The following is a 23,974-nucleotide window of genomic DNA, read 5'->3' on the forward strand; positions in this document are numbered from 1 at the left end:
AAGCAAGGAACTAGTCATTGCTAGGCTGGCCCATTTAGTTTCATCTCCAAAACAAACAAACAATATGCTGAAACAAAAAAGGCAAATATTTTCTAAGCAAATAGAACATAATAAGAAGTTAAGTAGCAATCAAGATAGACTTCTCCAAATATGTTACTAAAAAAAAATAATGCTCTTCTATTTGTTAGGTATCCAATTTTTTTTAAGTTTTAAATTTTTTTAAAGAGGGGAATTGGCAGATATGTTGTGTCTTATCCAGTTTTTCTTAAAGCAAAGTCCCATGAAGAAGCTAGGGAAATGGCAACTGGATGAGGCAGCTGTACAGCTCATTGGAAATATATATCTAGAGGAACAGTCATTTATGTTCCAGTGTCAGACAGGCAGGTAAATAAAGGAAGTTTCTGTGGGAATCTCTCCCACACCTATGAGTGTTCAACACTTCAGTTAGTGACTTGGAGGAATGGCTGCATGCATTTTTGAGGCAAATGTAGAATTCAAGATCATCTTGACAAATCAGAGTATTGGTCTGATAAAAACATGCTGCAATTCAATAGGATAAGTGAAAAATCTATCTTTACAGAGAAATGTTGTCTGTGCAGATATAGCTTGGGTGGGGATACACAAATAATTTAGAGCAGAACATACAGCTATAGCAAATCAGATGCTGAAAATTATGTAAATCTCTCATACTGTTATTAAAAAATACAAAAGCCACACATTAGAAATAAATCAAAATGTTTACTGTTAAAAGAATGAAGTAGGTCTATGCTATCTGGTGCTATGTGATCAAATTAAAAAAAAAAGATCTGGATTGAATTATTGAGAAAAAAAAAGGTATATTTACTCCAGAGGAAAATAATAAGAAGGAAGCAGTAAAAAATAAATAAAAATAAAAAGTTGTTTGTTTGTTTTTTATATAAACAACAAAAATAGACATCAGAAATAGTCTCCAATAATAAAAATAGAGTGAGGTGCAGGAAAGTTCAGTTCAGGTTGTTCTTTTTCCATGGCTGTAAGGTATTACAGAAATATTGGACAAATGTTTGGCATAGCTGTTATTATCTGTGACTGTGGAAGAAGACTTGCATGAAGTATTATTGCCAACTTAATTTGAAGATTTAAAGGGGAAGCAGCTCATTAAGTACAGACTAACATCTACTATTTGTAAGGGTTTATACACACATAGACTGTAATTTCTAATTATAAATTTGTGATAGTAGATTCTTGCTCTCAGAACTCTGTTTTGAACACTTAAGGGACATATCAAGATAAACATGGACTAAATGGGAAATCAGTCCCAAAAAAAGACTATTGGACTCCAGCTAAACACTCTAGCAAATTTGAACAAGCAGGCAATTTTATATTATTTACTTCAATTTATTGTTTTAATATCAACATTTTTTGGCTGTTATAATTCCAATTGCACTGAACATAAATCATACCCAGCTTATTAATTTTTAAAGTAGTTTACTGTTAAGTCAACTGCAACTGACCAATCAGAAGAATGCAAATATTTTGGATTTGATTCAAAATCTAATGTCCTTTAAACTGAGTGTAAAATATCTAGCAACTAAAAAGATATAACAACTATTTAGGGGAAAGCTAATCAGCATATATGAAAAAGATTTTGGAAAACATTAGGAGATTCACAGTTGTATTTTTATTTGATATACATTCAGGCCTGGTTTTGCTGTCTTCCATTTATGAGTTTCAGCTATTCTAATAAATCCCTTTGCAATAAAAAATATTTTCTGCTCAACAGTGACTCATATTCCAACAAGTTTCCTATTTTATAATCTCACTTTGAAGCCCTTCTCAACCTATCAACTTGTTATTTTTATTTATTTTTTTAAATTATTTTACTGGAGAATGTCAGTAATTAAGACAATAGGGCAGAAGTATCTTTCTTATTCCTAATTGTATCATACAGGTCTCTAGTGAATATCTTTTCATCTCATCTATTCTTAAAAAGATTCAGTTTCATTCAAAAAAATTCCCTCATGTATTAATGATTAAATTACCTTCTCTAGGGTGCAATAAGAACTGAGAAAGTGATACTTAGCATAAATTTTATAGAACAGTTTCTTGTAACAGCAGGAAAGCAATAAAAGAACATTGCGCATGAAATAATCGATGTACCATTCTTCTACTTAAAAGCACACATGGGGATTGTTAAATAATAATATATTATTAGGTGTTCATCATACATGATTCTCAATAGAGACAATTACCCTTTTGTTTCCATCAGAAAGCAAATTATTCTTTGTGGTGATGAGTCGTGCCTTAGTTATATTCCCATGTCTGATAAAATTTTTGAATATTTCAATTTACAGCAGAAGTTAAGAAGAGTAGGAGTAGCTTTGGCATGAGACTACAGTCACTGATTGGGAAGCAAAGATTTCCTGACCTGCTTCACTGACAGTAGCCAAACTGACCAACACTAACAGTTTTATAACATCTCACACCTTACTTTTCCATTGTCTTCAATCTCTTCACCTTGTTTTTCATACAAATGTCTTTGATTAATCCCTATGTTGTGTTTCTTGAAAATAAACTTCTTTGGGATTTGTTCATTGAAAATAAAATTCTTGAAAATAAAGTACTTTGGGATTTAATTTGAAAGCCTTGCTGAAAAACACAATATCCTTCAATGAGGACAACTCGGAAACCAAAGGTAAGGTACAAATTCTTGTCATCTGCTGTCTAATCCCTCAGCACCTGGAGTTATATACAGTCTCCTTAAGAGTTGCATGGGTTTTGGCCTTGTGTAGCATGGGCAGTGACAGTCACAGAGGGGAACAGGGCAGGGCTGCAGAGTCAGAGAAACACAGAATCACAGAATGGATAAGGTTGGAAGGGACCACAGTGGGTGATGTGCTCCAACCTCTGTTTTTGAGCAGGGCCATCCTAGAGTGCATGGCACAGGATTGTTTCTAGATGGTTCTTGAATATCTCTAGTGACAGACTCCACAACATCTTCGGTTGTAGATACTCAGAATCAACTCTCCATTTACTACATAAGAAATGACATGACAAACCTTGGCTGAGTCTTTTCTGAGAAGTACTCTTGTCTGTGATTTTCTCAAGAGAGCTGTTTTGCCTTTACAGTGAAGTATTCACTGAACCAGAGAAAAATGAAGAAAATATTTTAAATATTAATTCAAGAAGACTTTGGAGTCCAGTTCTTCTCCTTGCCAGGTGAATTCCCTCAGGATCTCATGCTTTCTTTCATCCTTTTGTTTCATGAATGTTTGATTCTCCTATCTAAAGTGGAGCAGGTTAAATGGGTGATAATGAGAAACCTAATTCCTGAGCATATAATAGCCATGTTTTTCACCCAAGATGGGTGAACCCAAGGTACAACCCAAACTTCTGAAAGTGCAGAAGATGAGAATGTAAATTTTACTAGCCAATTCGACAGAGCAGTGAGGGAAAGGAGTAGGAAGCAGCCCTGATCAGGGTACGGCAAAAAGCAGAGATAGCCACTCTGAGATGATTGTAGATGGAACATAGAGCACCAGTTTTTCATGTGATTTTTGGCTACAAAAGGCTTGAGAATTGCTTGTTTGGAGATCCCTCTGTGATGTAGTGGATGACATTTAACAATAGAAGGAGGAGATCTTTACTCTTCCATCCCACACCATCCTGAAGTTACTTGGTGTACTTTCTGCCCTTGGATCCATTGGGGTGCAGTATGGGAAGCACAAGGGAGAAGATCTATGTCCTGTCTGAATTCTGACTAGTTTTAGACATGAGACAGATGTCTAGCAGAAGGTGAGATACACCACTCCTGGTCATATCCAGAGGCTGAACTTTAAGTTTTTTATTTGCAAAATCTATGTGTCCTTAGTATTAAAATGCCTTAAGAATTGGGCATTAACTGAAAAATGATTTAGAGGGTTTTGAACAGGGTGTTTACTTCCACATTTTTCCATTTACATCTTTTATGGACATGGTCTTGGGACTTCACTACAATGTGTTTTCCTTTGTTTTAGTTCATGAGAGCCAACACCTCTATCTATATGCCTGAAAAATATGTTCAAGAGGATTACAAAATGTGAACTGCTTTGAAATAGCCTGCTCATGAGTTATTTTGGTAAGTGGAATTTAATTAAATAATTTTTAAGGCAAAAGACTGATGAAAAATAGAAACATGTGTGGCTTGTCATAGAAATATTTTGCTACAATATTTACATGGTAGAAAATTCTGAAACTTGAAAATCTTTGAAAGATGTTGTTATACCAAAAAGGGATGTTTCATTTACTCCAACATAGTTGTGTTCTGACATGTGCTGAATGTCATTAGCAACCATAATATTTTGCATAGCTTTGATAAGAGAGACATCACTACTCCATTAAAAAATTCCTTTTCCCCCCCTCAGAATGCTTCTGCCATCATGTTAAAATGATACAAAAATTTCTTAACAACTTGAGATCCTGTTGGCAATAATTTTCACTTATAACAATTTAGAAACAGAATAATGTGAAATAATTTGCTCAAATTTCTTTTTCCTTCTAGGCCTGCCTCTCACCACCAGTGGGAAAAGGGCCAGTAGAGAACTGAAGCACATCTGATCCCCATTTTGCATAAAAGAAAAAACAGTAGAGGTTTTGGAACATCAGAAACTACAATTTTAAGTTGCTTGGTGATAGTCAGGCTCTCTCATGTTTAAATGTGGCTTAAGGGAATTTGGTTGTATTCTCTATAACTGAAACTGATGTTTCTGAAATTTCTCACACCTCCGCAAGAGAAACCACTGAATAACCAAGCCATTAATATAAACTACGTTATGACCTCTCTAATTTAGAGGTAGAACTTGAAGCTGGGTCTCCCACAGTCTGAAGGAGTGGCCTTGCTGCTAGTTAATGAAACTTTTTGTTTTTCTGAAGCAAGTATTGAAAAGTGGAGAATCCAAATGTCAGTTTTAATTTGTAGAAAATGCAGATAGAAAAAGTGACTAAATGTAGGAGCTGCTAGAGTCCAAATGCTTTCACAGCTATGTACTAGGCTGGTGCAGTCCCTATAGGATTGCTACAGGCATGATCCATTCTAGTTGGACTAGTTGTCATCAGCTATCTCATCCCAGAACTGAGTAACTTCATAAAAATTTTGGCTTCAGTCAATCAGCATCTTTCAACAAATGTTATTTCACAGAAAAATTCCTGGATCAATTTTAATTATGACAGGTTAAGTCTGTGAAGGTGTGATACTTGTTTTGTTGACTAAGTGTAAGAAGTCAGAATGTCTGGTAAATTCGAATTATGCCCTGATTATCTGTAGGATAATAAATTACAGGATGTGCCTGCAAGTTTGGACAAAGTTACATGGCAGGCCAAGACAAAAAAGGAAAGGAGGAAAGGTGGGAGAGAGGGAGGGAGGAAGGAAGGGTTTTTTTTTCCAGGGAGAAAGAGGACCGGGCCAAAGACTAATTTTATTTTTGTGCATTCTCCCCACAGCAAAATAGGAGGCTTCTAGAAAGAGGGACAGAAAAAGGTTAATAGGAAGAAGCTATTTCAGATGACAATTCAGAAACTCTCAGATGTTCTGAATTGCCCCTCTGGAATAGCTCATCTCTTTCCATTAACTAGAGAAAGAATGTAGCATGACTTCTCTGGAACTAACCTCTGTGTACAGTCACTCAGCACTGCTGTGCAATGCAGTAATGCATACATTTGTACACAGTGTCTCTGACTTCTGGAACCCATCACGCATTCAAAGTGATCCAAGTTTCTATAGGAAAAGGATGGGATTTTTTTAATATTCAATTTCTAGGCCAAGAAAAAAAAAACTAACAAAAACAAACAAACAAACAAACAAAAAAAACCCAAAAAACCCCCACAAAACAGAAAAAAACCCAAACAATTTTACACAAATATTAGACTCCAAATTATATGGCCCTTCCAAAATATAATCAGTTTTACTTACAGATTGCCAAAACTGCAAGTGCAGTCTTAACCTGCTATAAAATCCAGTGTGGGAACCATGCACACTTTTTCAGCCTCTCTGTTGGAGTTTGATAGGGCCAGTTGACCAGAAGCTAATGGGCTGCTGTGGGAAGCTGGAAGACAAATGTCTTTCTCTGGCAACAGTTTTCCTTCTGGGTTGTGCTCATGGCTGGTGAAGTGAAGATACGGGTTCAATATTTTCGCCATTGACCCAGCAAAAGGAAACAGATATATCAGAAAAATGTGCTAATGGAAATTCAATATCCTCATAGCATCACAAAATGTAACATCTCTTCTTAGTCATATTGCGGGGACGAAGTGGGTATCACTGATACACTGCTGTTACCTCCCCCTCTCAGATCAGGAAGAATGCTCGTTTGGAAGCCTGGTGTGCTTACGCAGCAAAGTCTGAGAAGACTAAATGGTATTCCTACAGAATACAACCCAGCAGACAAATCTCATCCAGTTGAGATGGAAGCCCAGCAGCACCCTTGCCACCTACAAACGCAGCAGTGCTGATGGCCCGCAGGGCAGCCCACAGCACCGTGAAGAGGTACAAGTGGCAGTGCAAGCACCTGTGCAGAACTGAGCTCAGCTGACCCCTGCTCGGCTGACCTTGCTGCTGGGGGTGTTGTTTATGACGGTTTCCATTATTTCAGTCTGGGGCCAGCAAACATTGGCTGTGTGAGCTTCCCCAGCACATTGGCTTTGTTCCCAAACACCATGTGGTGTGGCACGTGGGAACAGTCACCATACCACCCTTCTATGGGGAAACAATGTGGGTCTGACTGCAGGGAGTGTCTGGCATCTTATTTTTGTTCCTGGTGGTGAATGTCTTTTTGTCGGTAAAATACCTTATCGTTTTTTGTATGCTTCTGCTAATAATGTTGCGGTTGCTATTGTGCCTGTCTTATTCCATTGCTTTGTGTTTTACTAAATTGTTATCTCAACCCATAGGCTCCCCTTTTTTGTTCCTCCCTTACCAGAGGGGTGAGGGAAGGGGAGTGGCTTACTTGGAGTTTAATTTCCTGCTGGTCTTAAAAACAGCACAGTGAACTCTTGGGAACTACCTTGATCAGCACTCAAAATAGCAGGAAACCTTCAGGCATTCTGAAGTCTTTCAGTGTATTATGGAAGTCCCGAGTGCAGATATTTCAGAGAAATAATGGAGATAATGGTTTTTTTAGTTGTAGACTCCAGGCTGTTTAGTTAAAATGTTCTTACAGTTGTGGAATTGTCCATTGGGCCACACTCTCATCTGGTGTAAAACAGATACATGCCTTAAAAAACAGTGGAACTCTGCAAAGTAATACCTAGAAAGGATGAGGCCCATCTCTTTTAAAATTCCTTCATGAAATTTGTTAGTTAAAAACATACCTTTGGATTCTGAGAATTCTCTGCCAGATTTTACAGAAATATAACCACTTATCTTTTCTGTTGCTACTATGGTTCATAGTCTTGTTAAGAGTGTGCCAAAGAAATACCCAAACATAAGGCTGTTTGGCTTCTCTCTAACAGCTAAAGATGTGTTCCTCCTTCCTACTGCTTCTCACATTCATCCCTGTCCCATCAAGTTTCTTTCCCCTGTTGAAAAATGGGTACCTTTACTATTATATTTTAAAATTAGCCAGTATAATGACACACCATTTTAGAACAGTTATATTTCAAGGAGTAACAAAATCATGAGGCTGATTTGCCAAGGGCCATGGTGTCTAAATCTTAAATTACCATCTCAGCAATGACCCAAACATGAAAGTAGCTAAATAGATCATCTCGCTCCCATTTCAACTTGACGGTTCTCTGGGTGTATTTAATGAATTGTTTTGTGAGCATGTTGCATTGTCTTTATCAAGGCAACTGAGTGCATAACCCCCAGCATGGGTTTTCAAAAATTGTTTAGAAGGAATACAGAGAGGGATAACCTAGTACTGTTGCTAATGTGCTTGTGCTTTGTTAAAATTTTATTCTTCTCAAATTGATTTGAGAAGAATTTATTGATTACCCCTCACTCCACCTCCCCGCCTCCCCCAGATATATCATGGTATGAAAGAGTTTGCTTCTGATGTGATTAAAATACTTAGAGAGGAAGTGAGAAGTCAAAATTTAATTATTTTTCCTACTTGGGAGAAATTGTTCTCTCTGTTTTCAGGAAAATAATTTTCCTCCACTCTGTGAGCAGTCACAAGTCTTTGCTTAAAAAGAATACATGTTTGCCAGGGAATTTAAATAAATATTTATGGTTTTCTTCAAAGAGTTCTCTTTCTAGGTGAATAGTATAAACTAGAAGGAGATAATCTTACCAATATTTCTAGACAGAGTTTTAACTCTTACATTTCTAACTAACTACAGAGTAATTAGACAAGATTTTTAACCAGATATTCACTCTAATCAGATTAAAAGTCCTACTATTATCTTCTTTACTCTAAGAAGCCCATTAAAAATGAAGTAACAGCATTATCATTCTCAGTTAAACACCTTTGACCCAAAATTTCCCTCACTTTTTACTTCAGTTTTGATATGATTCAATGGAAATTATTTTTAGCTCCTCTGGACTGTCTAATTACTGTGAATTTTGCATGTAGGCTGGTACATGCTCCCTAATTACCATTGATAACTCTTTGGTTGTTTCCTAACATAATTGAAAATATAGGCAAATCTTTTGTCTTCTAGCTCAGCTAATCAGGTACTGTAAAGCCATAAAACACAACATTTAACCACATAGGGTGAGTATTCTAGTATTTTGGATAGTTTTTGTAAATATTAGTTGCACAACTGCTACATTACAACCAGTGTTTCTGAACAGAACATCTGATAGTTGCATTATGTATTATTCTCTATATGATCTGAGAAAGTCCAGCTATCAGTTATCCATAAGATTATTTGCATACCCAGTCAATTGGGGAATAAAATACTATATGATATTTTAGTGATTCAGATGCTCCATACAGAAGCAGAGTAGGTGATTATTTTTCTCTAACACATTTTGTCGAAGAACATACTTTAATGGTTTTTTAGATTAGCCATATTCGTTTGGAGCTAAGCTTATTACTAAGTCAATCTTTTAAATCCTGCCTTCTATGCATCTGATGACAACACAGATATAGCCCTTCAGTGTAAACAGTGCTCCTATTTAAACATAAGCATCATGAAGTGCTGAAAGACATGTAGGTCTTTCGTCCTCTTTTCACAGTGTTTTACACTATTGAAAGTATATGGATTGACCTGATTTATAAATAATTTATATAACCTTCAAATTAAAACAACACAGTCATTCTTTCTACCTCCCTTGACTTCAATACTTAGACATAAAACACTGGATTGCATACAGAATTTGTATGCAGCTTTTTGTAATGTATTATTCAAGAAGTCTGCCGTTAGCTACAGTATATACTGCAGTACCAGATGCTGTTGCAACATAAATATGGAACTGCCACTTCTCCACTCTGTGATCAGGAGTATATGCTGGGTTAGTTTACGTAGTGAAGAAAGCATCTGGCAACTAGCTTTACTCAGGTCTCTTCTAGTGGGGCTCTAAAACTCAGAATTTAACTATGTGATAGGCTCCTCAGCTGAAGTGCAAGGCCTTGACTTCTCCTAGGTATCACAGACATGCAGATCTAGCTGTCTTACTCATGTAAATGGAAGAGTAGCTGTGAATGTGAGAGACACACACAATACCAGACTGAGATTGCTGCCACAGCATGAAGGTTGTCAGATTAATAAGTAGCACATAAATAGGAAAGCAGCAGACTTCTGAACTCTTGACATTAACGTCATATTTATATATCCCATTTCACAAAATCAGCCAGACACAAGTGGCTTGTGCCACACTGATTTGTACCATGGCAGCATGGTCATGCTAAAGTATAAACTCATTGACCATTTCCACTTCCTAGCTCTTGGAATGCCTTTTGTAATATGCAAAGGGCTAAAATATCATGAAGGGTTAGATATTAGTACCACTTAGCTATTGTGCCCTCCAAAGTATTTTTAGAATCAGTTTGGAAGATGGATATACAGTTTTGAATGATCCCAATTAAATCTAACAGAACTCTTTGTAAATGGACACCTTGCTTGTTTTGAATCTTCAAGGAGACATCCTGAAAGAGAAAGTACCTATGGCTGAAAGATTCTGTACAGGTGTTTACATCTCTGATCAGATGGTGAGCTGTGTTATATGAGGGTAGGAAATCAGTGGTGAATGAAGGTGAAAACACTTTTGCACAACTGTTTGGAGGTGAGAGAGAGCAGAGACAGAGGAAGAACAGAGAAGAAACTCTTCTGTCTCAAACAGAACAAGGTCAAGTAGACCTGTAGCAGGAGACCTGAGGGTAAAATGTCCATAGAAGTGACATCTGTGGCAATATGTTTATGTTCCTCAGAAGTTTGGAAAGATTAAGAAAGTCCATTCAATTGCAAAGAAGGGAGGAGACAAGAGGGGAACATAAAACAATCTGACTTTGATGTAGAAAAAGGCACTGGCCTCATATTATTATGACACCAAACCAACTGGAACATCCACTAACCTAAATAAGATTAAATATCAGCTTCTGATAACAGCAAGATGCCTCTTTCCAAAGACATATAACTTGGCATTTTCGTATGGCAGCAGCATTTCTTATGACCAGGGCAGGATAAAAACATGCCACAGACATGGTGAAAAAGTGAAGTCTTGTCTCACATTTTCAAAGGGCACAAGAGCTGGGAGTTAGAGAGGTTTATGACGCCATATGTTCCAAATATTTGGCAATCCAGCCAGACCAGAGAAGTTCTTCTCCCTATTCATAACGTACAGGAGGCATTCTTACAGTTTCCCTAAAGGGGAACTCCATAGATATCCATGGCCATGTTAATCTTGGCATTCAGTCAGAACAGTAGTTATGCTGCCAGAGACTTCCTGACCTAAAGAAATACCTCTTGTGACAGGAAGGAAGAGACAAGAGAATGTTTGGGAATTGTGTCTAGCAGGATACATCCATAGGACAGTAAAGGCCCAACAGTTTTTTCTGTCCTCTCCCATGGACAATTTTTATTGATGGCTGTCATAGACATTCCAATTCCAACAGAAGAGAAGCAACTCATATTTTTGTTAACTGCTCTTTGGCCCCAGGTTACTACAGTAGGTGAGTCTTTATTCCTTAACTGCCTTGAAAGGCCAAGCAGTAGCATTGCCTTTATGTGTATTCCATGACTTCCTCTGAGAAATCTCCCTACACCATAGCCTGAAGAGGGCCTCTGGGAACATAAATCTCAAAGGTTTTGAGAGAGTCCAGATGGCCCTGGTAGGAAAGGGTAGCCTTCACTGATGTATTCTCATTGCACTGTGACTAATGTGTGCTGGACAGTAGGAAGGCCTGGCCAAGATGTAAATATTCTCTTTTGTTTTCTATTAGTTTTCCAAGAGGGCAGTCATTCCTTGAAGTTAAAGTCAAGTATGGACTGGTTTTCAGGGCTGACACATTTTGTACTTGCTAAAAGAAAAATATTTTCATATTTGCCAATAAAATATTTCTTCACTTCAAAACAGTGTGTCAATTCTCTTGACTTCTAGGGAAAACTTTTAGCTGTGTGCCTTCCACCTCTGCTCTCCACTTTTGGTGGAGTGCAAAAGCCGCTGATCTGGACCTTGATCTAGGCAAGGAGGATCTCTGCTCCAGCTGGGGGAGCATTTAATATGACCCTCAAGTCATGTACATAGAGGAATAAATAGAGAGTAGAGATAATGTGAGGCCGAGCAGCAAACACCAAGGGACAGGAGGCAAGACAGTCCCCACAGGCTTGGGTTTGGAGGAAATTTGGTGGAAAGTAGATGGGTGGTTATATTTTAGTCACTTATTTGCAAAAAAGAGATTTTTTTTTTTTTTTTTTTTTTTTTTTTTTTTTTTTTTGGTGGAAGAGAACAGGGAAGATCTGTGTGGGCTGAGCACTCTTAAAAAAAAAATTAATGTCAAGAGCGGAAAAGCCTCCATAGGCAAATGAGACAGAGAAGGGAAAGGAAAAACTGTGGCAAAATGAGAAATAAGAGTTGTCTCGGAGGAGTATGGAGGGTTATGGGGTGTGCATGGTGCACATGCCAGCAAGAAGCTCTGGGATGAGTGTTGGATGCTACCATACTCATGGAAGCCTCAAGAAGAGCATGGTGTGAACAAGTCCATCAAAGGCTGGAGGGAACTTGCAAGTCTACTAAATTGCAAGGAAGGAGCAGCCGTAGAGGGTGGTGGTCAAACACAGCACCTCAGCTGTGGATATGCTGGGGGAGGACACATGTAATTTTGCACCATAGGTTAACTGCAAAACCTTATTTCAAATTTCTTTTGCTTGGTATATTTTTGGATGCTCCAGCAAAAGTAACTAAACATGTCTCATGAACACTAAAATTAATCTAGTTATCTAATCTAAATCTAATCTATCTAGTTATCTGTATCGAGGATCTTTTTATATAGTAAGGGATTAATGGCAAGGATAGTATAAAAATTTTATGTTAAGTTTGGTAACCAAGTTTAAAATTAGAAGATGCTATTCTTTGCACAAGTTTATTTAAATGTATTAATTTCATTTATCTTAAAATAAGTATTTTACTTCTGTGACACTTGTGGCATCTGTTTTTTCAGCCACAATACTTTGCAAATCTTTTTAAAAATTTATGTTTGCGACAAATTTCTTCAGATTAAGGATGGAGGTCTTTGGGGTATAATTATTTTATTGCTGGACAGCTGTTCTGAGCCAGTCTCTGTTTGTTTCTCCTGTTTGATCAAAACCAAACTTAAAAAATCCCAACCCAAATCCATACAATACGGTGTTATAAGTGTCCTCTTTAAATAAATTTTGAAAGCACTTTTTTAAACTCAGAATCAAAGTGCATTATGTTTACTGGGCAGCAGGGATGATAACTAGGCCTATTGTCACTGAAGAACATTTCCAGGGTGGCTCAGAAAACAACTTCCTAAAATTATTATATTATATTATCTTGACCGTATATCAGGAAAATGAGAAGCAATAAGTTCCTTATAATTATGATGATTTCAGCAGCAAAAACTGGAGCTTTCTTCAGCCATGCATAATGGAAGCAAAATGTATGGGGGTTTATTTTATTAATTCCATTTATAGAATAAAATATGGTATTGGAAAATATGCAATGATAAAGGGAAATTGAAATTAAATACAGTGCAAATATCATTAGTGGCACTTTTACTATATGGCATTGACTGACTAACTTGTATTGCCACACTAATGCTGCATTCAATAATATTCATGCTCATCACAAAAAACCTGAGGTGTAATTAATTAAAGAATTTTTTTTTTTTGTGGAAATCAAATTATATTAGCACCTCACCAGAAAAGTCTCTTTTTTTCTCCGATATATGCATTAACACCTTTAAACCAGCTTGCTCAGCTTATGAGGCAGCATGCTCTTACTACTGCTTTTCGATCCTTTAGTGAAATGCACTGGGGAACTGAATGTTGTCAGTCGGACCAGGACCTGCTTTTAAGCTCTCCATGTAAGTAAGAATGGAATGCTCTGGGGTCAGGCAACACACTTAAATCAGCCTTTATCTCAAACTGGGCTATGTAAGAACAAACAAAAGATGTATTTATTTACCAAATGTAAATACATTACACTGTTTCTCAAACATTCAGAACTAAAAGGAAGTAACATATGTCTATATAGCATTTTAGCTTTTAAGGGCCATTTCACCCTTCAGAGGTCAGCTAGGAAGCTGAAAGATGCTTCACAGCCTTCATGTCTGAAGTCCATTTTGCAAACAACCTGACTTAGTCTGACTACATTTGTGGAAGAAAATCCTGGATTTGCTGTTCCTACTTCACAAATACCATAATTCTCCTGATGAGGTTTAACAGAATTAAAGTTCACTGTGTAAGACACAGGAATTTCGGGCAAAGTTTCAACTTTGCTGCCACCATAGAAGTGTCTGCTTAATTTAACCTGGAAAAGTTAATGTTTCTTGGGTATGATCCAGGGCTAACTTTATTTTTCCATAGAGCAAATGAAAGATTATTTTCAAGGTGAGCTGAGTAAGTATCTAAGTCATTCATTGTAGGGTAAAAGCATTTCCTATTTCCTAAATCAATGAATGATATCCCTTCACATTGACCCTGCTCTTTTCTAGAAATAGCATTTTCACAATATTGTTGCAAATAAAGTATGTTGATTACACCCCTAGATTTTCACAGCAAATAGCATTAGCCTAGTTTAGGATATGCCTACTGAAAAAGAAAGGTTTGTATCCTACAGGCAGGTAACATTTGTAAACGTTCTGGTTAAGCAAAAAAAGTTAACATGATTTGTTTAACTTAAAAGTATCAGCTTGGGTTAGAACCCTTTCTGCCTTCACAAACAATTGATCCCCACATTCATCACAGAGTGTCTCAATACTTGGATACAACCCTGAGTTTAGCAGCTTATGCATAAATATGTTCCACAGAAATGAGAAGTGGCAACCTATGCAAAACTCTACTTTTCCATCTGCTTTTCTTCTATTTTGTGTCTTTTTCCCTTCCTTACAAGGGCAAAGTGGATTGTGTAGAACTTCAGGAAGAAAGCAATTTGCATACACAAGTGCAAACAGAACAATGCTGGAGAGCAAGAGAGCAGCAATTTGATTATCTCTCAGTTAAAAGCTGAAAAAAAATCTGTGATCTGAGGGGATTACTCAGAACATCTTAGGAGGCTGTAAAAACCTTACCTTGATAAAAGTCACTTCAAATATATAATGTAACCTTCTTGTGTGAAAAAGTGTTTCCCCCTCTCGTTCTTCTGCTAAATTCTGGCAAGCTCCTTATAGTATCTAAAGCCACTAGGATGTCTGCAGTTTCAGGAGACAACCTACAGAATCCCAAAGAACCTACATTAGCATCTCTGGGGTTTGGCTGTGTTTTGTGTTCCTTGTAGACTGCCCTGGAGATTGTATACACTTCATGCCAGTGGATGTTTCATCATGCTATATAAATATTTTCTTACTTTTTATATTAAACATTACAGGTGGAGAGTATGTATTTCATTTCTCAGCTAGGGTAATTGTGACAGACCTTATCAGAAAGGCCAAGTTAAAATGTCTCCTTACATTTTAAATTTCACTTCCATTTAGGACACCAGAAAAATGCTGAGAATGCCACATTACTTATTCTACTTATTCTTTGTTTTTATGCTTTGTGGCTGTGCCATTTTCTCTAAATATTCCATTATGAAGCATATGTACATATTCAGAGAAATACATATCACCTACAGGACACAGCTTTGTTCTAACTCATTTGCTTTGTAGGGTGCCTGGTGTAGTAACTTTCAATTTAAAAAAGGCACTATGTTCTATTTCTGTAGAGCCACAAGAACAGGATTTTATAAAGAGCTATTCCCAAGGGCAAGCCTGTGGGAAAAGTTGTAATAAACTGCCTCCCACTATTGTATTGTCCAGCAGACAAAAAATAAACAAATACATGTCTTCCTTTCTTTTTAAAGAAACATGTATCATTGCAATTACTTTTTTATTTTTTAATCTCCATGTGTTATGAGTAATGTACATGAATAAAAACCATTAAGATCTTATTGTAGACAGTTGCAGGATCACCAAAAATAAGACTGGTCTCTCAGAAAAAAAATAACACAACACTCTCCCAATTCATTGAGAAAAGGTCAACAGTATTAATACCATTAAAATTCTTTTTTAGTGGCCTTTTAGTACTTCTTTTACTATCACTTTTCTTTAGTAAAGTAGCTCTAATTCAAGATGACCACTTAATAACGCATCATTCAAAGCTAATGGCATATTATCTCATTTACTAGAAAATCATGCAGGAGAAGAAAGAAAAAACACTGAATTTTTTTTTCCACAGACCAAATTTTTTTTATATCTTCTTTTATTTATATTTTTACATTATTGTATAAAAACACCACAAAAGCCTGTACAGCTACAAAACCTAGAAACTCTGAAAGCTGCTTCTTGAGAAGGATTGTCTGCATGGGGAGAATTTCCAAAAGGCATTAAAGCCATAGTCTGTGTTGGGGAAGACAACAGCAGAAAAAACGTGGCTCAAAGAGAGGCAAGGACGATCCCATCAGCCCAAACACCATTTCATTCTTGTGAGGATCAGAATATTTGGAGGATTTCAAGCACCTGGATGCAGCATCACCCCTCCTTCATGCAAGAATTGAGAAAGAAATCTAGTCCAGGAATATGATTTGGGGGCCCAAGCCATAAACAGTGCCTGAGCTTTCCTGAAAACTAGCAGGCTTGGGAGCCCTTGGCTCACCCACAGAAACCTTCTGGAGGTACTGAGCCAGGATGTGGTATCATACCCTTTTGGAACAAATTCTTTGGGTAGCTTTTGCTCCCTTACTAGGTAATAAAAGCCATAGTTAAATGACACAAAACTAAGCCTACCCAATAATTATTCATTGAAAAGAATTTTTCTATTTAAAGGGAAAACTACTTTTTGTATTTTCTTTGGGCGATCTCAGAGGACTACTCTTTATGAAAAGTTCCCTCAAGCAAAGAAAACAGCAGACAGCAGAAGCCTGTCTGCAAAGTTTGTTTTTGATATAAAAATATAATCCTAAAAATAGAAACATAAACAGGAACTGTGAAAAATGATGCAGACTGTGTTCTGCAGTGCCAGGTTTTGGTAAGTGAGTGACAGGTTCACAGATCTTTGGAATTTGAAAGAGACAGGTGGGCCTCTAGCTCAGAGCAAGCAGACAGCTATTCGGGAGGACAAACTGCCAGTGACTTCACTCTGCTTTTTCCTCAGGCCTGAACTTCTTTAGCACATAATAAACTTGATAATTCTTTCCTAAATTCTTGTTTGGAACAAACTGGTCAGTTCTCCCTCTGTGATGGAGCCCAGGAAGTGCTTTGGTCCAGTAATGATTTCTCAAAATTTCTCTGGACAAGGTTTGAGTCTCTGTTCCGTTCTGCCTTCAGCAATGCACCAGCAGGTTCAGAGTCCTCCACTAACTCTTCTCACCTTTACTCCACACTACAGTGTATGGAATGTGTACCGTGAGCATCCCACCATCCTGCTAGGCTCTTCAACAATCTCAGTTTGGTGGTTTCAAGGGCACAATCACAACAAAATAATACAGCTTTCAGCTGGATACTGCCTCAGCGTACATACTCACCATACTTGGCATGCATACAGCTTGTGTGCTTTAAAGTGCATCACCATCTGCAGTCAGAATGTGACCCTTGCTCAGCAACTTGGCATGGGTTTCAGGGAATGCTCCCAGGGGACATTGTCACTGGCAGTGTAGATGAAGCTACAGTCCAGTAATATGTGCTTTCAGTGAAAACTACTGTTTAAAAAGCTGGGTGCTGTTTCATGGGCAGCTTCAGAGTTCCAGTTGATACATGGTGGGGCTGAATGAAGGCATGAGAGAGACAATTTTATTCAGTGAAAAAACATCATGTAAGCTAAAGTGAATAGATACATTTCATGCTTCCTTCTCAGGCATTAATGAAATGGATTTGGGCCAGCCTGTTCTCTCTCTTTTTCTTTCATTTTCAGTAGCAGTGATGTGACATTTAATAATATAAAACTTCTAGGGATATCTACTTCTTAGATTTAGCTCAATGTGTATGTGAATATTGATGAGAGTTCTGAGTTTTCACAAGGTTATGAGGGAATTATTTCCATCTTGCATCCTCAAAATAATAGCCAACATATTTTAACAGGAAGTACATTTTGCTTTTGAAATGCAGAATTATTCAAGCAATGACTGAAATGCTGTTTACTTCATAGGCTCTGTTTATATCACATGATGCTTCTGTATATTTCAATGCTGTTTCATGTAGTGAAAGATTATGTCAATTTTGATTATTGTGATGTGATTTTTTTGGTATTCAGGTAAGACTCTGCAAAATATACTCTTTCTGATGAAAATTATTTGATTCAGCTTGTTAGCAGGCAATGCTTGAATAAAAAGAAAAAGCTGCTTCTATTTGAGGTCGAGTTATTTTTAGCGTGCTTTCCCTCGAATCTAAGTTTATGCAGCTTCATTCACGCAAGAGTTTTTATAGATTTTTCTGATGGGGGATGGGAAAGGGTGGGTGGGAACAGTGTAGTAGTAACTCCCTAGTTATTTGCAGGCTTTCTGACTAAGGTATTTATACTCTCTATCTGTAGTGATTCCTCCAGCTTAGCACATTATGGATTCAGATAACAATATTGTTCATTTAAAAATGATCCGATTATGAAAACTGGCAAAAATTGTGGTTTTCTATATAAAAATACTTTTATTGTGTTGGCATACCCAATCCTTGAGTTGAGCAAGGGAGAAAGGAGTTAACAAGCTAAACATATCTAAGTGGCTACTGTTGGCTGTTCCTCACTCTATTTCAGAAATATTCCATATGGAAGGAAGCAGATTTGATAAGGTTCCTCAAGAAGGAATCAAAAAATAAGAGGATGAAAAAAGACAGAGAATCTTCTGTCATAATTAGAAGCATTTGGTCCCTCAGTTTTGACAAGTTTGCCAAGAGAAAAAGTAAGTTTCCTATGAAGGGATGGTAAAGAGGAAAGTAAGATGACAGAAATTCTGTCAGTCTGAGATTCTAGAATCAGAAAAAGAAAAAATGTGAAATCAGTCTTTGACAGAAAGATTTTTGAAGAATAAATACTAATGTATGTGTTTGAGGTCTTTTTGTCTTTGTCTTGTTTTTAGGGTGTTTTTAAATTTTATTTTGTAGTAATTCTCCAATGAAATTATATAGATTTAACATTTGTGTGTGGAGTTTGTAAATAGAAAAGTAATTCCATATGCAAACAGTTTCATACAGACAATTGTCATTATTGCATTAATGCCATACCTGAATTAAATTTGAATTCCGTTGTAAAAGAGTTTGGTTTGATTTTGAACAGAAGGCTATGTGTATGGTCTCAGTTAATGGGTCTGTGCATTCGTCTTTCACCTGGCCTGTCACAGTTCTTTATGTTTTTCCTCACTGACTCGTTTCTGTCACATATCTCTTGCAATCCATGGAAAGTATTGCAGAATCCTACTCTCAGACTTTATATTTGCATCTCCCTAGGTTGACGCTGCATGCCTGCAAGCATCTGAGTTGATCTTGCAGCCTGCCAGAGCACGTGGAAGTCAGTTTGTGCCTCACCAGATCCTCTTCCTCATTCCCAGCTCCTCTCACCCAGTCTTGCCTGGGAAGGGCCCTTGTGCTGAGTCCACCTCACACCCTTCCACTTACTGAGCCAGCTGCTCCTTTATGAGAGGAGGCAAAGCTTTTTGGGAGCTAGAAAGAGTTAGGTGGAAGCACATAAGAGAGACATGGCGTGCTGAACAGTTTGGTGGGGATGAGCAGAGGAGAGGGCAAAGGGAGATTTTGACATGTGCAGGATGTGTATGATTAAGGGCAGTAGGAGAATAGAATGAGGGTTGGGGACAACATCATTGAGGACAGAAGAGAGGATGGTCATGGAGGACCAGCCAGAAACTCTGAGACTCTTCTGGTATTGTTTGTGGAAAGAGCAATGCTGGGAACTTGAGGCAAACTGTGATGTGGCCAGGAGTCCACCTGAGCTGAGAGCTGTGCTGGCTCCCTTCTACCCTTGCTGTGCAAAGCTTTCATTTGCTCCCAGCTTTCACTGAGATAAGGGAAAGCCTGAACATTAGCTGAATGGATATGCCTTTCTGTTTGAAGTCTGCTAACTGCTAAGCTGCCCTGAAATGTACTTTTGATCCTGTAAGCTTAGTGAAGGCAGAAGATAGGGCACGATTATAGAAAGGTCTTGATTTTCTCTTGATACTTGGGTGTTACCTTACTAAGTAGATTGCCAATTTGTAGATTCCCTGGTCTACAACCTATCTCACCCATATATGTACTGCCGTTTTGGAGTATGCCCTGCTTCAATGCTTGTTGTGACTACTAGCAATAGGTGATCATTACATATTTTTTATTTCAATCAAAAAACAACTTTTTGCGTGAGAAGTTTCAAACTTTAAGTGACAAAATTATTTACATGGTTATAAATGCATTAAAATATTAATAGAGGGAGCAGCTCCAAATCTCTAACCTGGGCTTTATGTCGAGGTCTGCTTTTCAGAAGTTATGGAGAAGAAAGCTACCTACAGTCTTTGATGGTTGTATTTGATGCTCAGCAGTTAAGTGGGGTTCTGAGTATCTAAAGAATGGGTCTTGTGATCAAGTATGACAGTTAATTTCTGGCAAACACCTTTTAACCTAGATATTATAATTTCTGGTGTATCTATAAATAAACTATATCTATAAATGTACTCCTATTTCACTTCAGAACAAATTAAAATAAGTTAATTACGTCTATTGTGAAATAATATTGCATCATAAAATTTTGCTGAAATTTTGATAGTAAAAAGTTAATTTTTACAAAATATATATTGACATTATTAGAGGCCAAAAAAGAATTCTGCTCTTTTTTTTTCCATTCGGTTTAAAAGTTTATTATATGAAACTGCTATAGTTTTAGTAAAATTTTTATTCACAATATAACCACAGTGTTTTGCTTGCAAGACTACAGAAATAAAATTACCAGCAAGCCAAAACTGCCAACAAGACATTTTTCTTGCTTAGAAATATTCAGGTATGACACATTAGTAAGATTTTTGCTGAAGAAGCTTTGGCTTCTTTCCTTCTTCCTAGCATCATGTTTTAAGTCCATCTGCCTTTGCCCTCTCAAAAAGCCACAGTTGCTGTTGATACTACCAATCCTACACTGGATCCCAGATTAGATTTGGAAAAAACTCATGATGAAGTGCTTGAACAGTAACTCTTTTCATTTGCATCTTATTTTGTTCTGGGCTTGTTGTGCAGACATGATGGAATACCAATCTAAATGAACACTTATGAAAATCCTCATTGAGTGTTAGTATCTAACATCTCAGTACTCTGGCATTTCCTTCCAAATTAGTTGTTGGTTTAATATTCAAAAGAGATTAATTGTTCTTTTGTTGAGCCTGATGATGTGTGGCTGGGAAATTCACTGGCTGTATGAATTTTGGTTCATGAACCTGAATCAAATTGCAGCTGTTTGCCCCCTTCTGCAAAACAAGATGTTGTAAATAAACATAGAAATACTACTCTGAATCTTGGTAAGATAGTAAGATTGATTCATTCACTTGTCATACATACAGCACAACACCTTACCACAATGCAATGTAAACTCTCTCTTTTAAAAGGTTGAAAGCTCTTTCTTTTCTCAGTCTCTCTAGTTAATGCACAAAATTATTTTATGGCTTGGTGCCTATGCAGAAACAAAAAGCAACCCTCACAGAAATCTTGAGTGTAAAGCAGGTTGTGCATCGGGTCTGAGTCTTACAGCTCTTCATCTGAAGGGTGAAGTATTTATGTAGTGCTTTGTATTCTAACAAATTTCCTATTAAAGAGGAGGAATGTAATCACTGAGTATGTTTCATTACATGAAATGAAGGGGACAGGGACACACAATATGAGGCAGAAAGCAACAGGTCCTAAGAATCCACTCACTGTGGATATTGTACCCCTCTAAAAGTACACTAAATGTTGGCAAGCTTTGGACCAGACAATCTCCATGCAGCCCTTCCAACCTACATTTTCATCCTGTAGTTTTGGTCAGAGACTGTGATTTAAGCATAGACATGTAACTGTTAATTCTTCCACTTTGGGGACTGAACTGTCCCTTTTATGGGTCTATTACTGGATCTGAGTTTTTTTATGTGTGATAACACATGCCTGAGAAAACAGATATTCAGTTGCTTCCCTGATAATCCTTGAGCTTTCTTAATGTACTATAGGAGAAAAATCGAGAGCAAAACAATTCACATCCCCAAGTGCTCTCAGTATTTTGCTAACAATGGAGAACTTGTCCTTTCAACCTCCCCTAAAACCCTTTCTATGAGACAGTCAGCCTTGCCTTCGCTTGCCTTCAGTTGAGACCAGTCTGCTGTGTCCAGCCACTGAAAGCTGGCATAGGCGCAAGAATATTTCATGGGGCTGTGCATGTTCAGATGAAATATGTACACTTCAGTGTGTTCTGCTGCACTCATGTCTCTGTCCTGCTCAGTCAGGAGGAGATGAGCAGCTTCCCAAATAATCTGTTCTGCAACAGCAGAAAGTCCATTTGGGGATCTGTCTTCCTGGAAATACAGTGAAAAACAGGGAAGTCAGAAAGGCATGTTCTGAATCAGACTACAATACTAAGCAACAGTCTCATTAATGGTGTTTTCTGCCAAATGCTGTTTCATTTGTCTTCAGAACTGTCTGCATTAATGACTACTTCCACTTGCTAGTTATTTAAATAAAGTATTGTTCCCATGTCACTGCTAGCAGCCAGATAGCTGCTCCTTGCTAGGTGAGATGAAAAAGCTAGATAGACCAAGCTGCAAATAAATTCAGAGAAAGCTTAATGTGCTTCTAGGAAGGATGAAATATTCCTCCCATAATGTCCCCAGCATGCGCAAGGTCAAATACATCACCACTAGGAATGCCCTGACAAGAGACTCTCACCAGTAGGTGAAGGGGATGAGCAAAGGAGTCTGTGCTTCCCTGGACTTAATCTTATGCGTTTACTTGTTTCTCAACATTTCCTGGCAAAAATGGGTGCATCTATGGGGATAAAAAAAAAGGATTATAGCAAGATTCTGGAGGAGAAGACATGGGAAGACCTGTAGACCTGCTCAGTGTCTGTAGTAGGTATCACTTTTCCAAAGTCTTTGGTGGACAAGCATGGTGTCTTAACCCTCATGACCAGCAGTGAAGATCTTCATACAGTTAGAGAGGTCACCAGACAAGTCTGGTGTTGCCACACTGCTCCCACCCATAATTTGAATCAGATTCCTGATGGTGAATAAGCAAATACAAATCAGTCTGAAACATTGAACCCCTCTCCTGAACTTCAGTTTCTTCCCAGAGAAAACCAGACCATTCAAATGCATTCATACAAATTCACACGCTTTGGTGTGATTTAAATTCTGCTCGAAAGGACCTTCTTTTGTGCTTTTGGTCTATGGCACAGAACTGGCTACAGATCCAGAGGTTTTATCTGAGAAGAAAACCTTATCATATGTATGTCCATTGATAATACAAGTCAGTTACAGGCAATTCTAATATACTTTGAATAAGTTAGAACTCCAAAGGGTGCTATATTGATGCTGCAACTTGATAGTGAGTGACTCTTCATCTAAGCAAGAGAAAAACTGATTGTAAAGCCCATGTCCAAAACCAGGTTTTACTGCAGTTTGGTGCTGAAATGTCAGAGCCAGATGATCTCATTCCAGTGTGACTCAGACAGCTCTTCATTGTTTTGATTAATCTGCCCAAAAATATAAAAACTAATGACTTAGGATGGCTGTCAAGATTGAATCCCAAAAGTTCAGAGCATTTTGACTTAATTGGACAGGTATTTGGGGACATAATTACTATATAACTTATATAATATGCACTTTCTGAAGGCAGTGAAAAAAAACCACAATATTTTGAAAAATTCCTGTAATGATCACATGCATTATTAAATCTTGATTGAATAATTAGTTCCCAGGTTAATGCATGTCTTCCAGCTTTGTACAACCCATTGATCTAAAGGATTTTGATACTTTTCCATTTTTGGCATTTTCATTGCACCAGAAATGTGTTTGCAATGGTGACTTAGCTGCAAAAATCATTCTTATCAAAGTACAGTTTAAATTAAAGCAAAAAACCCCAAAAACTTATTAACCCAATTTAATAGACTTTAAATGTATAGAAGGCTTCTGAAGAGAGAGAGGTAATAGTCTGTTCTCCATGCTTTAGGAAAGCAAGTAACACAATGCAGCAAGGGAGCAATAAGTGAGACACTAAAGGACATTATTTTAAGAATAAAGATTGCTGTTATTTGAGTAGACCCAGACAGATGATGAGCTCTTTAGCACTGGCAATTAAAAATTACTTATTTCAGAACTGATGAAGATAACACTGACTCTGTACTGGATAAAGGGTGGGTTATTCTTCTAGCCTGTTTTCCTAAAATACTAAAGTAAGAAATTGAACAATTTTAAAGCTTTACAACATAGTAGGAA

Source organism: Anomalospiza imberbis, chromosome 5 (assembly GCF_031753505.1).
Source record: "Anomalospiza imberbis isolate Cuckoo-Finch-1a 21T00152 chromosome 5, ASM3175350v1, whole genome shotgun sequence".
Classification (NCBI taxonomy): domain Eukaryota; kingdom Metazoa; phylum Chordata; class Aves; order Passeriformes; family Viduidae; genus Anomalospiza; species Anomalospiza imberbis.